The following is a 13860-nucleotide window of genomic DNA, read 5'->3' as shown; positions in this document are numbered from 1 at the left end:
TAAACCATAAACTGAAAACCAAAAGGTCGAAGCTTAGTGAGTTTCCCAAAATACCTCATACCATACATATCACATATACAATGGGCCATGCCTAGCAAGCAACGGGCCCTGCTCGAAACATATATGTTTGTATCATGTAATGGGCCCCGCCCAACTCCCTCATCAGGCCCCGTCTGACATAAATATATATATATATATATATATATATATGTATATCTATATATATATATACACACACACACACATGCAAGGTCACACAGACAACTAGCATACATATAACCATAATATATGGGTTGACATTGGTGCCTTCGACCCGCTAAGCATTGGGAGGAAACTCACCTCAAACTGTTGAAAAGTCAGATAAAAGCTCGGACTGGTGATCCGGGAAGTCTCTTGACTAAATATCATCAAACAATACCTTGATTAATAATTAGGTTATAAGCCATAATCGGGGTCCCAACTCATCATCCTCAACCTCTAAGGTAAAGACTACTTTACATTTTTCCTTTTTGGGCCCAACTAGCTTAGCTCACTACTCTATAGTGGCCCAAGGCCTAAAAATGGCCCAACCCATAAACCTAAGGTCCAACTATGGCCCAACAGATATAAAGCCGAAAATCCATTTAAGGCCCAAAGCCCAAAAGAAATCCAAGTTCGAAAAGGACCCAAAAAAAATAAAGGCCCATTGCTTGGCGTACGCCCCGTGTATCCCACACGTATGCCCCTCATATGCATGTTTGAGCCGGAAGCGGACTGCTGACCTAGTACGCCCAATGTACTAAGGAGTACGCCCGAGGTATTGACCATATTCTCAAAAGACAACATATGGTCTTAATCCCTTAAGTCCTTTATGTCCAAACTTCAGATATACTGCAAACTACGGTCTTAACACATAAAGTTGGCAAATTTACAGTTTTACATGACTTAATGGGACTCAATGCTCATTTTTGACCATGAAGACCCATAATAAAAGCCCTAACTCATGCATAGTCCAATATAACACATTAAGATAGAATTTTTAAGCACAAGGAACATCAAAGAGGCTAATATATAGCATTCCTAGCTCTTAGAGTGGCTCAAACCTGCAAGGAGAACTCGTGGGACCATAAAATGCACAAAATCATGCCCTAGACTAGATCTATCATAAAGAGCCATCTAGTTAATAGTTGTATACCTCCAAAAGCTTTCCAAGTTACTGATGGTTTTGGATCCACAAACTTCAACTACACCAATGCAACTTCTAAGAGCTCTTCTTCCTTCAAGATCACCAAAAACACCCTCAAAGGCCACTTTCAGGCTCAAAACACTCAAATGGAAATTCAGGTTTTGTTCTTAGGGTTTGGAGAGGTGGAGGTTGGTCATAAGATGGTCCAAGAGCAACATAAGGTGTTTAAATAGGGCTCAAACCCTAAAAAAGTAGGGCTTGTCCTTGGTGGCCGTACGCTCAGCATATGTAGATGCCTTTGCGACCAACTTCTCGACCCAATACGCCCAACGTACTGGCTAGGGACCCAAATGAAAAAGATTTTAAAGGCAAGAAGGGAAATACCTAAAATGCAAACGTTACAATTCTCCCCCACTTGAATCAGACTTCATCCTCGAAGTCTGTCGCTACAAATAACTTCGGATAATGCTCCCTCATATGACCTCAGGCTCCCACATCCATTCTGAACCCTTGCAGTACTGCCATTGCATCTTTACCAGATCCACCATCTTGTTCCGTAAAGTCTTCATCTTCCTGTCAAGGTCAACAATTGGAATCTCAATATAGTTTAGGTGACCATCCACCTGAATATCCTACAATGGGATCACCATGGAATCATCAACCAAACATTTCCACTTCTGAGAGACATGAAACGTGCTATGGATATTACTGAGCCCCTCGGGTAGATCCATGCGATAAGCAACCTTGCCCACCCGGGCCAAAACCCTGAAAGGACCGATATACCTGGGACCAATTTGCCCCTCTTCCTGAATCGGATGACACCTTTCCAAGGGGACACCTTCAGTAGCACCATGTCCCCAAAATGGAGTATTAACTTTGTCGTCTTGAGTACCACCTCAGTACTCCTCATTACTTGCTGACCAACCTCACCACAATATATCAGGGTCCTACACTTCCTCCCATAAAGCATCTCAAAAGGAGGTCAATCAATGCTGACATGATTACTATTGTTACACAAAAATTGTGCCAAAGGGAGATACGTATCCCAACTCCCACAAAAATCCAATACACATGCCCGAATCATATCTCCCAAGGTTTGGATAGTCTGCTCACTTTATCAATCAGTGTACAGGTGGAAAGCCATGCTGAAATACAGACAAGTACCTAGCTCCTCGTGAAACCTCTTCTAGAACTTGGAGGTAAACCGTACATCCCTGTTTGTAGCCACCGAAACCAGGACCCCATGTCATGTAACAACCTCTTTGATGTAAATGTCAGCCACACTCTTTGTCAGAGATACTCTCCTGAATTTGGATGAAATGCACGCTCTGGGTCCATCCATCATAATGAACCATATCGTATCCACTCCGCGCGCTGTATGTGGCAACTTTGTGATGAAATCCATAGTGATCTCCTCCCATTTCCAAATGAGAATGTCTAATGGCTGCAACTTGCCATGAGGTCGCCGATGCTCGGCCTTGACTTTCCTGCAAGTCAAGCACCTCTCCACATACTAGGCCACATCCCGCTTCATGTAGGGCCACCAATAATCAAGTTAGAGATCACTATACATCTTTATTACTCTGGATGACTAAAAAACCTTGACTTGTGCACCTCCTGCATCAAAACCTAATGCGCACCACCCAAATATGGAACCTACACCCTTCGATGAAGGGTATATAACCCTTGACTATCATAATCAAAGGAAGCCACCTGACCCACTCTGTGCTCACTCTTCCGGTGCTCTTCCTCTATAGCGTCGACCTGAGCCTCACGAATCGGCTCCAATAGCGGAGTAGTCACTACCATCCTCAAGCATAAATCCCTGATTAGAGCACTAGCTGTCTTGCTATTTAGTGCGTCGGCCACCATATTGTCCTTTCCCGGGTGATAAAGGATCACACAAACATAATCCTTCACCTAGGGATGAGCAAAAACCGAGCCGAAAACCGAAAAACCGATATAGCCGAAACCGAAAAACCGAAACCAAAGCAATAACTGACGGTTTAGGTTTGAATTTTACAAAAACCGAAAAATAACGGTTTGGTTTGGTTTTGACGTATAAAACCGCCCATAAAAACCGAACCGACCCACATATATATTATTTATAGTATGATTTAAACTTTTAGTTTTAGACTTTAGACTTTCTCTCTTTAATACTTTATGTTTATTTTCAACAAAATGTTAATGGTGTTAAACTTTGATCTTTTAAACACTTTTATGCTTTTATAATACTAGAATTTGTACTCTTTATTTTATTATATTTAAAGTGATACAATACTATTTATCGCAACGTATTTTCACTAGGTTTGAACCCAAAAACTAGAAAAAAAACAGGAGCTCATAAATCCACGGTTTAAAACGGATAACCCATAAACCCAACCTGGAAAACCGAAAAACCGACTAATGCAAAAACCGAACCTATATGGTTTTAAAAACTGAAAAGCCGACTTTCTATGGTTTGTTTTGGTTTTAGCCAACAACCGACCCAAACTGACCCATGCTCATCCATACCTTCACCACATAAACTAAAAACCGTAAGCATGAAGCATAGTAAGTTCCCCAAAACACCACATGCCACACATATCAAACATATAATGGGTCCCGCCCGACATCAGGCCTCGCCCGACATTGAGCCCCACTCGGAACAGATCTATCAAAAATATGAGATGGGCCCCACTTCATCACATTTATCAGGCCTCGCCTAGTATACATATAAGCACATAAACACATGCAAGAATCAAAAAGACAAATAATATACAATATACTTATCAGGCCCCACCTAGCATCAGGCCCCGCCCGATATACATATCAAATATCATACATGCAAGAGTCACACAGACAACTAGAATCCTAATCATAATAAACCATGGGCCGACATTAGTAGCTTCGACCCGCCAAGCCCAGTTAGGAAACTCACCTCGCTAGTATCATCAAATAATACCCAGATAAAGCTCGAATTGCCGATCTGGAAAAATCCCCGCGCTAGCATCGTCAAATAATACCCAATTAATAATTAGTCCACTTCCCATAGCTGGAATCCTAGTCTGATTGTCCAACCCTCAGGGTAAAAGTCCATTTTACGTTTTCCTTACTTGGCCCAAAATCCTAGGCCCAATCCTATAGCACTAAAAAGCCCAATATGGCCCAACTTCCTAATTGGGCTCAAAACCCATCATGGGCCTAATTCCAAGAAGGCCCAAGGTATAGCAAAGACCGAAAAATCAGAAGTCTAATGGCCCAATAGGGGCCAAAAATCTTTTAGACCAAAATAGCCCAAACTAAGAAAGTCAACCATAGTCAAGGCTGCTGATTACGCTGGTGTACTTAGGCTTTCGCCCTGATTCTACCTCGGTGGCCAGTACCCGCAACGTACGAGCTATGTACGCCTAACAAACAACGTGATCCACCACATTCACCATTAAGTGCTTTATACAATTAAACCATCATGTCGAAGTCTCAGATCTGGTCCCTAATGATCTCTTAACACGTAAAGTTGGCGACTTTACTCCCATGCATGAATTAATGGGACCTAAAACTCAAAGAGAAACATAATACACATCCTAACACATGCATGTAACAATATAACTCATAAAGATTGCATTTTTATGGACAACGAACCTCAATGGGGCTAAGATCTACCATCCATGGCTTCTAGAGTAGACCATACTCTCAAATATGGCTTATAAGACCCAAAAATGCACAAATAAAACCCTAAATTGGATCTAGCATGAGGAACCATCAAGTTGAGAGCTTTATACCTCAAATAGCTTGTGATGTTGATGATGATTTTAGATCTACAAGTTCAAGCCACACCACAACAACCTCCAATTGTTATTTCTCCTTCAAATCACCAAAAAACCACCAAAACTCATTTGCAAGCTCAAATCTCACAACTAGCAATTAAGGTTTCATTATTAGGGTTTAGAGAAGTGGAGGGTGGTCATAAGGAAGTCCAAGGTGTCATAAGTTGTTTAAATAGGACACAAAACCTAAAAATTAGGGTTTGCCCATGCATAACGTACGCCCAACGTACATGGGTGCCTCTGCGTTAAACCCTCGAGCAAGTACGCCCAACTTCTTGGCTAGGGACCAAATTGAAAATATTTCTAAAATGAAGGGATTAAATGGAAAAACCTAAAATACAATGATACACGCATAATCGTTGCCTCAGAGCCTCAAATGTTGCATGTTGCATAGGCACCAAATGAAACATGGCAGTCTTCTTCGTCAACCGAGTCAAGGGAACCGCTATCTTGGAGAAATCTTGAATGAATCTCTGATAGTAACTCGCATATCCAAGGAAACTCTGAGTCTCAGATGGAGACCTCGGAACCTCCCACCTCATTACCGCTTCGACCTTGGCCGGATTGACCAGAATACCACTTTACTTAACAAGGTGCCTCAAAAATTGTATCTCGTGAAACTGGAACTCACACTTGGAGAACTTCGCATAGAATCTCTCCCTCCTCAGAGTCTCCAATACCTCCTTCGGTTGTTACTCATGTTTCTCATGGGTCTTGGAATCGACCAGGATGTCATCAATAAAAACAATCACAAACCGATCCAAAATAGGCATGCATATGCGATTCATGAGATCCATGAATGTGGCTGGATTTTTGAGCCCGAAGGGCATCACCACAAACTTGTAATGACCATAACGATTCCGGAAGGCCATCTTGTATGTATCCTCCTCTCTAACCCCATCTGATGATAACCCGAACGCAAATCAATCTTAGAAAACCAAGATGCACCATGAAGCTGGTCAAATAATTGGTCAATCCTTGGGAGTGGGTAACAATTCTTCACTGTTAACTTATTCAACTCCCGATAATCGATACACGTGCGACGTGACCCATCCTTCTTCTTTAGAAACAAGATCGGTGCTCCCCATGGCGAACTATTAGGCCGAATAAATCCCTTGTCTAACAGCTCCTGCAGCTGTGTAGACAACTCCTGCATCTCTGGAGGTGCTAATCAATAAGGTGTTTTGACTATCTGTACCGCACCAGGAATTAAGTCAATCCGAAACTCCACCTGCCTCTCTGGAGACACTCAAGGAAAATCCTTCTGAAATACACCCGGGTACTTCCCGAACAATCGGAACATCGTCCACAGTCTCCTTACCCTTCTACCGGGTATCCATTGATGGGTTTTAGCCATAAGAACTTTCCTATGTGCGCATGCAAAACCCTAATGCTCGGATCTAGGCTTTCTAATTAAACATGCTTTGAATCCAAGACTTCTAATGCCTAATTAGGTTAAATAACAACATTGAAATAGATCTAGAACCATACCTTTGAATTCCTTGTTGATCTTGTTGTCTTGGAGCTTCTAGAGTCACAAATGTCACTCCTCTAATGGCTTACAAACACCAATAGCAAGAAAGATGATTTAGGAGAGAGGAGAGGGGAGGAATTTGGCCAGAGTGTCTCTACTTTAGATGGTGTGTCGAATTCCCTCACCCCTAGGGTCTATTTATACTTGTAGACTCCTTAAGGATTACAACTTTAACCCTAATTGGATAACTTAGACTTTAAGTTAATCCATATCCTTTCCTTGATAAACCTATGGACGATTTTTGGCTTATCCAAGCCCTAGAAATCGTCCATCCTATCTTGGATAAGGATTTATAGTCTAAAGTGTAACTATCAAACAATTGACAGTTTATACCCTCTTATTTAATTAATCTCTTTAAGTCACCAAGTTAATTCCAATTAATCTATGACTTATATTAATCAAATAACCATATATTATTCCTTATAATATTTACTCTCTCTTAACAAATCATCCATCAAGTTGCTATGGTGAAGGCAACCCAAAAGGACCATGCACAACCGGGTCAAATACTTGCCTAATATAGTTGCAGCCTTAGACACTATTCCAACAGTCTCCCACTTGGATAAGTCTAGTAACTATACAAGTACAATTTGGTTTGCAATCGTAGCTCTCAAAGACGCTGTCAAACTCTGATCTAATCAATCTTGTCCTTTAGATAAGGGATCGTACAGTCCTCTGTTAGATATCATGCTGACAATCCTATGGAATGGTTAGTTTAGCATTTGATTTCTCGATCTCCGATTTATTCGACATAGAACTTAATCAAACACATCAATTCAGTTCTGACCGGGCCCGGCACATAAGTAAAATCAAATCATCGAGCGGCCGAGATATCGCTTTTACCTTTTTGATAAAAGTTACAGATAAACTTCGACTTATATGCATTTACTTATTCATTAACCAACTATACACAACAATGCGTTTTATAACACCGAGTTACTGATGCGTTTTCGCATTATCAATGTACAATCAATTAACAAATAATAAACCATATATCTAGGTTTTAAGACTATATGATATTATCGTCTTGCGATCACCTTTTATATCGTATTCCATAAAGTGATTCCAGCAAGCGCGGGTTTGTTCCAATGCTCAAAACCAGTTCATAAGCACTCAGGAACGTTGCAGCAACCCTTTGCTATGTCTAACACCATTTAGACAATCTACACACCAATTCATGACAATCTTCATTCATATCTACTTCCAACATATGAACGATTGTGGACAATTTGAACAATTCGATTATTCCTAATAAATTCAATTATTCTGGAAGTCAAAACATGGAAAGTGAAACAATAGTTAAACGATTAACATAAGACAGTAACATTACTCATAAATAAAACTCCTTTATTTAATCGCCAAATGTTAATTACATTTATCTATTATACGTTTCTAATACTAATATCATCCTTCAGCCCAATACTCCTAGCATGCTGCAAGTGCTTAACCCTACTCAGTCCCTGCGTAAGTGGATCTGCTGGGTTATCTTCTGATGATATCCTGTTAACTATGAGTTGTCCTTCTTCTACACGATGTCTAATGAAGTGATATTTTCTGTCGATATGTCTTGATCTACCATGATCCCTCGGTTCCTTGGTCAAGGCAACCACACCTTCGTTATCACAGAAAATATCCATGGGCTTCTTTATGGCAGGCACAACTCCAAGATCACCTATGAAGTTCTTTAGCCATATTACCTCCTTCGACGGTTCGCTCGCTGTGATGTACTCTGATTCGCACGTTGAATCAGCTACGGTTTCTTGCTTGGAACTCTTCCAAGTTACTGCTCCTCCATTTAGGGTAAAGACCCAACCCGACTGCGAACGGTAGTTGTCCCTATCGGTCTGAAAACTGGCATCACTATACCCTCGCACCTTCAAGTCATCACTCCCTCCAAGGACTAAGAACCATTCCTTCGTCCACCGAAGGTACTTAAGGATGTTCTTTACCGCAATCCAATGTGCTTTGCCAGGGTTCCCTTGATATCTGCTAACCATGCTCAAAGCGAAGGCTACATCAGGGCGAGTACAAGTCATAGCGTACATGATTGAGCCAACTGCGGAAGCGTATGGTACTCGGCTCATTTATGCTATTTCAGCTTCGGTACTCGGACTTTGAGTCTTACTCAACTTGGCATTTCCTTGTATCGGTGGTTCTCCCTTCTTTGAGTTTTCCATACTAAAACATTTTAGTACCTTCTCTAAGTAAGTATTCTGACTAAGTCCAATTAGTCTCTTACTTCTTTCTCTTACTATCCTTATTCCCAAAATGTAAGAAGCCTCTCCAAGGTCCTTCATAGCGAAACACTTCCCGAGCCAGGACTTGACTTCCTGCAGAGTCGGGATGTGGTTTCCTATGAGTAATATGTCATCGACATATAGAACGAGGAAGCTTGCTATACTCCCACTGGCTTTGACATATACACAAGATTCGTCTTCGCTTCGTACAAATCCAAACTCTTTGACTTTCTCATCGAAGCAAAGATTCCATCTGCGAGACGCTTTCTTAAGTCCATAAATGGACTTCTCAAGCTTACACACTCTATTTGGATGCTTCGGATCCACAAACCCCTCTGGCTGAGCCATGTAAACATCCTCAGCCAACTTTCCGTTAAGGAGGGCGGTCTTGACATCCATTTTCCAAATTTCATAATCGTGAAATGCGGCAATTGTTAGCATCACTCTAATAGATTTAATCTTCGCAACTGGTGAGAAGGTCTCATCATAGTCAACTCCTGGAGTTTGAGTAAAGCCCTTCGCAACCAATCGCGGTTTATACGTGTGTACGTTCCCATCCACGTCGGTCTTCTTCTTGAAGATCCATTTGCACCCAACGGTCTTACGTCCGGGCACATAATCAACCAAATTCCAAACTTGGTTATCGTACATGGATTGGATTTCGCTATCCATTGCCTCTTTCCATTTCGCAGACTCCGGGCCTGCCATGGATTCCTTATAGCTATTAGGTTCATCAAGATTTACTAGTGTACCATCACTAATATACGTGTCCCCTTCGGTAGTAATATGAAAACCATAAAACTGGGGATGAACTCTATCTCTATCTGAACGTCTAAGAGGTAAGGACTCGTTAATCGGTTCAACCGGAGTTTCCTCCTCAGGTTGAGTGCCAGCGGTAGAGGTTCCTTCATCTATCGACTCTTGAATCTCTTCAAGTTCGATTTGCCTCCCACTGTCTCCTTGGCTTATGAGTTCTCGCTCTCGGAAAGCTCCTCTCCTCGCAACAAAGACAACGTTGTCCTTCGGTCTATAGAAGAGATATCCAAAGGATGTCTGCGGGTAGCCGATGAAAATACATCGCTCACTTCGAGGTTCAAGCTTGTCGTGAGTATCTTGTCTTACGAAAGCCTCGCAACCCCAAACCTTGATGTGTGCCAACAAGGGAGCTTTCCCTGTCCACATCTCGTGAGGTGTTTTGGCAACCTTCTTAGTAGGGACTCGGTTAAGGATATGGGCGGCAGTCTCTAAGGCATAAGCCCATAAGAAGATAGGTAGTAAAGCACGACTCATCATAGAGCGAACCATATCCAATAAGGTTCGATTTCGCCTTTCTGCCACACCATTCAACTGCGGTGTCCTAGGAGGCGTCAATTGTGAAACTATTCCACACTCCTTGAGATAATCGTGGAATTCAAGACTTAGGTACTCTCCTCCTCGATCAGATCGAAGCATCTTGATTTTCCTGCCCAATTGATTCTCCACTTCATTCTTGAACTCTTTGAACTTTTCAAAGGTTTCTGACTTTTGCTTGATTAAATAGATATACCCATATCTACTATAATCATCGGTAAAAGTCACATAGAAGCGGTTCCCATCCTTCGTGGTTGATCTAAAGGGTCCACATACATCGGTATGTATTAGGTCCAATAGCCCCTCACCCCTTTCACAAGTACTCGTGAAGGGTGACTTAGTCATCTTTCCAAGTAAACAAGACTCGCATGTGTCATCTTCCCTAAGGTCGAATGACTCCAACACTCCATCCTTTTGGAGTTGGGCTATGCGTTTCTTGTTGACATGTCCAAGATGACAATGCCACAAGGATGCTTTATCCATACTAGTGGAAGAATCAATATTCAAAACATCATTTCCTAAGTTATCAACAATCATAACAGTTTCATATATTCCATTACATGGTATAGCTTCAAAGTAAAAGACACTATTTAGATAAGCCAAAATAGAACCATTCTCATTATTAAAAGAAAATCTAATTCCTTGTCTATATAAACCATGAAATGAAATGACGTTTCTAGCCATTTCTGGCGAATAGCAACAATTGTTCAAATCTAAACATAAATTATTCCTAAGCACTAAAGAATACACTCCAATCTTGGTCACAGGCGACAATCTTCTGTTCCCCATGATTAGATTGATCCTTCCTTGCTCCACATCCCTACTTCTTCTTAGTCCCTGCACATTTGAACAAATGTGATAACCACAACCGGTGTCAAGAACCCAAGAAATAGCATGATTAGAATCGTTAGATTTAATTGTGTATATACCTGCGAAAGATGGCTTGATCTTTCCTTCTTTGATTGCTTGCAGGTATTCTGGGCAGCTTCTCTTCCAATGTCCTATCTTGTGGCAGTGGTGGCACTCTGCCTCCTTCGGGTTAGGACAGGGCTTAGTGGGATCAACTTTGGTCCCACTAGAAGAGGCACCATCTTGGGCTTTAACCTTGCGATAGTTCTTCGATGAAGCCTTCCTCTTCTTTCCCTTTCCTTGACCAATTGCCAAGATAGGAGCATCAGACGGATTGGGAGTAGGTGCAACAGACTTGTCTTTGAAGTTGCTCTCAGCGACCCTCAAAAGACCTTGGAGTTTGCTTAGGGTGACCTCTTCTTTGTTCATGTGGTAGGTCATCTAAATTGGTTGTACATCGGAGGCAAATAGTGAAGCACCATGTCAATCGCCAAGTCTTCCCCAAAGTCAACATTTAACTTGCGAAGGCGGTCGACATACCTTTGCATCTTTTGCAGGTGCACGGTAAGAGATTCTCCATGACCCATCTTAGCGGAAATCATGTTAGTGAAAATCTCATAACGCTCTTGTCTCGCGTTTTGGTGGTATCTCTTCAATAAGTCTTGATGCATCTCGTATGGGTACATGTCCTCGTAGGACTTTTGGAATTCAGAGTTCATGGTGGCAATCATGATGCAATGTACCTTCGTTGCATCTCACTCATGAGTCTCAAAAGCGGTGATTTCGGCCGGAGTAGCGATTACGGGGTTGATCTTCTCAAGCTTTTCATCGAGGACACACTCCTTATCCTCATAGCGAGCAATGGTGCGAATGTATCTTATCCATTCGCTAAAGTTTGTTCCTTCGAAGGTGACCTTTTGGCAAAGGCTCATCAACGTGAAAGAACTAGCAGCAGCGTTGTTTGCGTTCGACATCTATAGAAAGGACAAAGATAGATTAGAATAAGAATCCCTAATTATCACCCAATAAGAAAAATTAGGGTTAGGATTCAACAATAACATTTACATGCTAGAAAAGGGATGCCGTAATCCAACATGCAAATAAATTGAAGGTAAGTGAATGACGATTCACTAATTCTCCATCACAAGACCTAAACTATTAGTCCTAAGTGTATTGAGAATTCCTAGGTTCGGATGAGATTCATTGAAACTATTCAATGGCATGTTTAAATCTTGATATGCCCCTCTTGTTTGTGACTGGGATACCGAGGATCACAAAGCGGATGTGAATTACCATGCAAATTCACATGGTGCCTTCATTGTAACGATCACCTATTCGATGTGCCGGTAAACCACACACGCTCCATCGAACTATGATAAACAATGAATCACCCTTTGCCACCTTTGCTTAGAACCAATTAGTGTGCCGGTAAACCACACACGCTCCACTAACTTCTTAGCAATGGTGCAAAGTGTAATTTCATGGGATTGCATCAATTCACTTTTCCTAAAGTAACTAAGATTGGGAAATTTTAAAAACGTGTAGTTACTTTGTATTACTTATTATACTTTTAATGAGAGGATGAGGTTGCCCTATCCTACCCGTTTGGCTAACGACCCTCCACCAATCAAGCAAGCGGTGAGTGTGAGTGTACACCCATTAAGCGCCATTTTATAGGCCGCAACCTTATACCCACCTTATAGATCGGCTTCGTGAATGAGGCCTACTAACGGTAAGACTAGCATTTAGTTATATATATATATATATATATATATATATATATATATATATATATATATTATTCTAGTAATATCATATTAGTATAAGGTTGTGTTTTAAACCTTTTAAAACGTAGGGTTTGAAATTTAAGTTGTCTAAATTAAAACTTTTAATCACAAATATAAATTTCAAAAGTGAGGGCAAGTTTTAAACATTTAAAACATGGAGGATCAAATAACAAATAATTCCAATTAACAATTAATATCCTAATTATCTATATTTGATTTATCCAAGATTTCTTTTAAGATAATTACCAAAATAATCAAAATAATTAATTAATCATCATATAAGGAAATTAAATATTTTATTAGATGATAAATATCTTTAATTAGATCAAGATTATAGTCATATATATCAAAAAACTGGATTAGGGTTGATGTATTATGATTAAGGTAAGTTTCCATAAGATAAACATGAAAAAATCCCGGTTTTAGCTAATCCTGACGCCCGGACTCGCCGAGTACACAAAGGGACTCGCCGAGTCAGGCCTACTCGCCTAGTCCACTTTGGAACTCGCCGAGTCCATGACTCAGAACCCAAAAAAAACGAATTTTGCAGGTTTGTTTCAGTTAATCAAGCAACAATTTAAAGAAAACCAAACCAGTCTCTGATACCACTGATGGGTCTTAGCCATAAAAACTTTCCTATGTGCGCATGCAAAACCCTAATGCTCGGATCTAGGCTTTCTAATTAAACTTGCTTTGAATCCAAGACTTCTAATGCCTAATTAGGTTAAATAACAACATTGAAATAGATCTAGAACCATACCTTTGAATTCCTTGTTGATCTTGTTGTCTTGGAGCTTCTAGAGTCACAAATGTCACTCCTCTAATGGCTTACAAACACCAATAGCAAGAAAGATGATTTAGGAGAGAGGAGAGGGGAGGAATTCGGCCAGATTGTCTCTACTTTAGATGGTGTGTCGAATTCCCTCACCCCTAGGGTCTATTTATACTTGTAGACTCCTTAAGGATTACAGCTTTAACCCTAATTGGATAACTTAGACTTTAAGTTAATCCATATCCTTTCCTTGATAACCCTATGGACGATTTTTGGCTTATCCAAGCCCTAGAAATCGTCCATCCTATCTTGGATAAGGATTTATAGTATCAAGTGTAACTATCAAACAATTGACAGTTT

Source organism: Lactuca saligna, chromosome 6 (assembly GCF_052625555.1).
Source record: "Lactuca saligna cultivar CGN05327 chromosome 6, ASM5262555v1, whole genome shotgun sequence".
Taxonomy (NCBI): Eukaryota; Viridiplantae; Streptophyta; class Magnoliopsida; order Asterales; family Asteraceae; genus Lactuca; species Lactuca saligna.
This window is presented reverse-complemented; position numbering follows the sequence as displayed.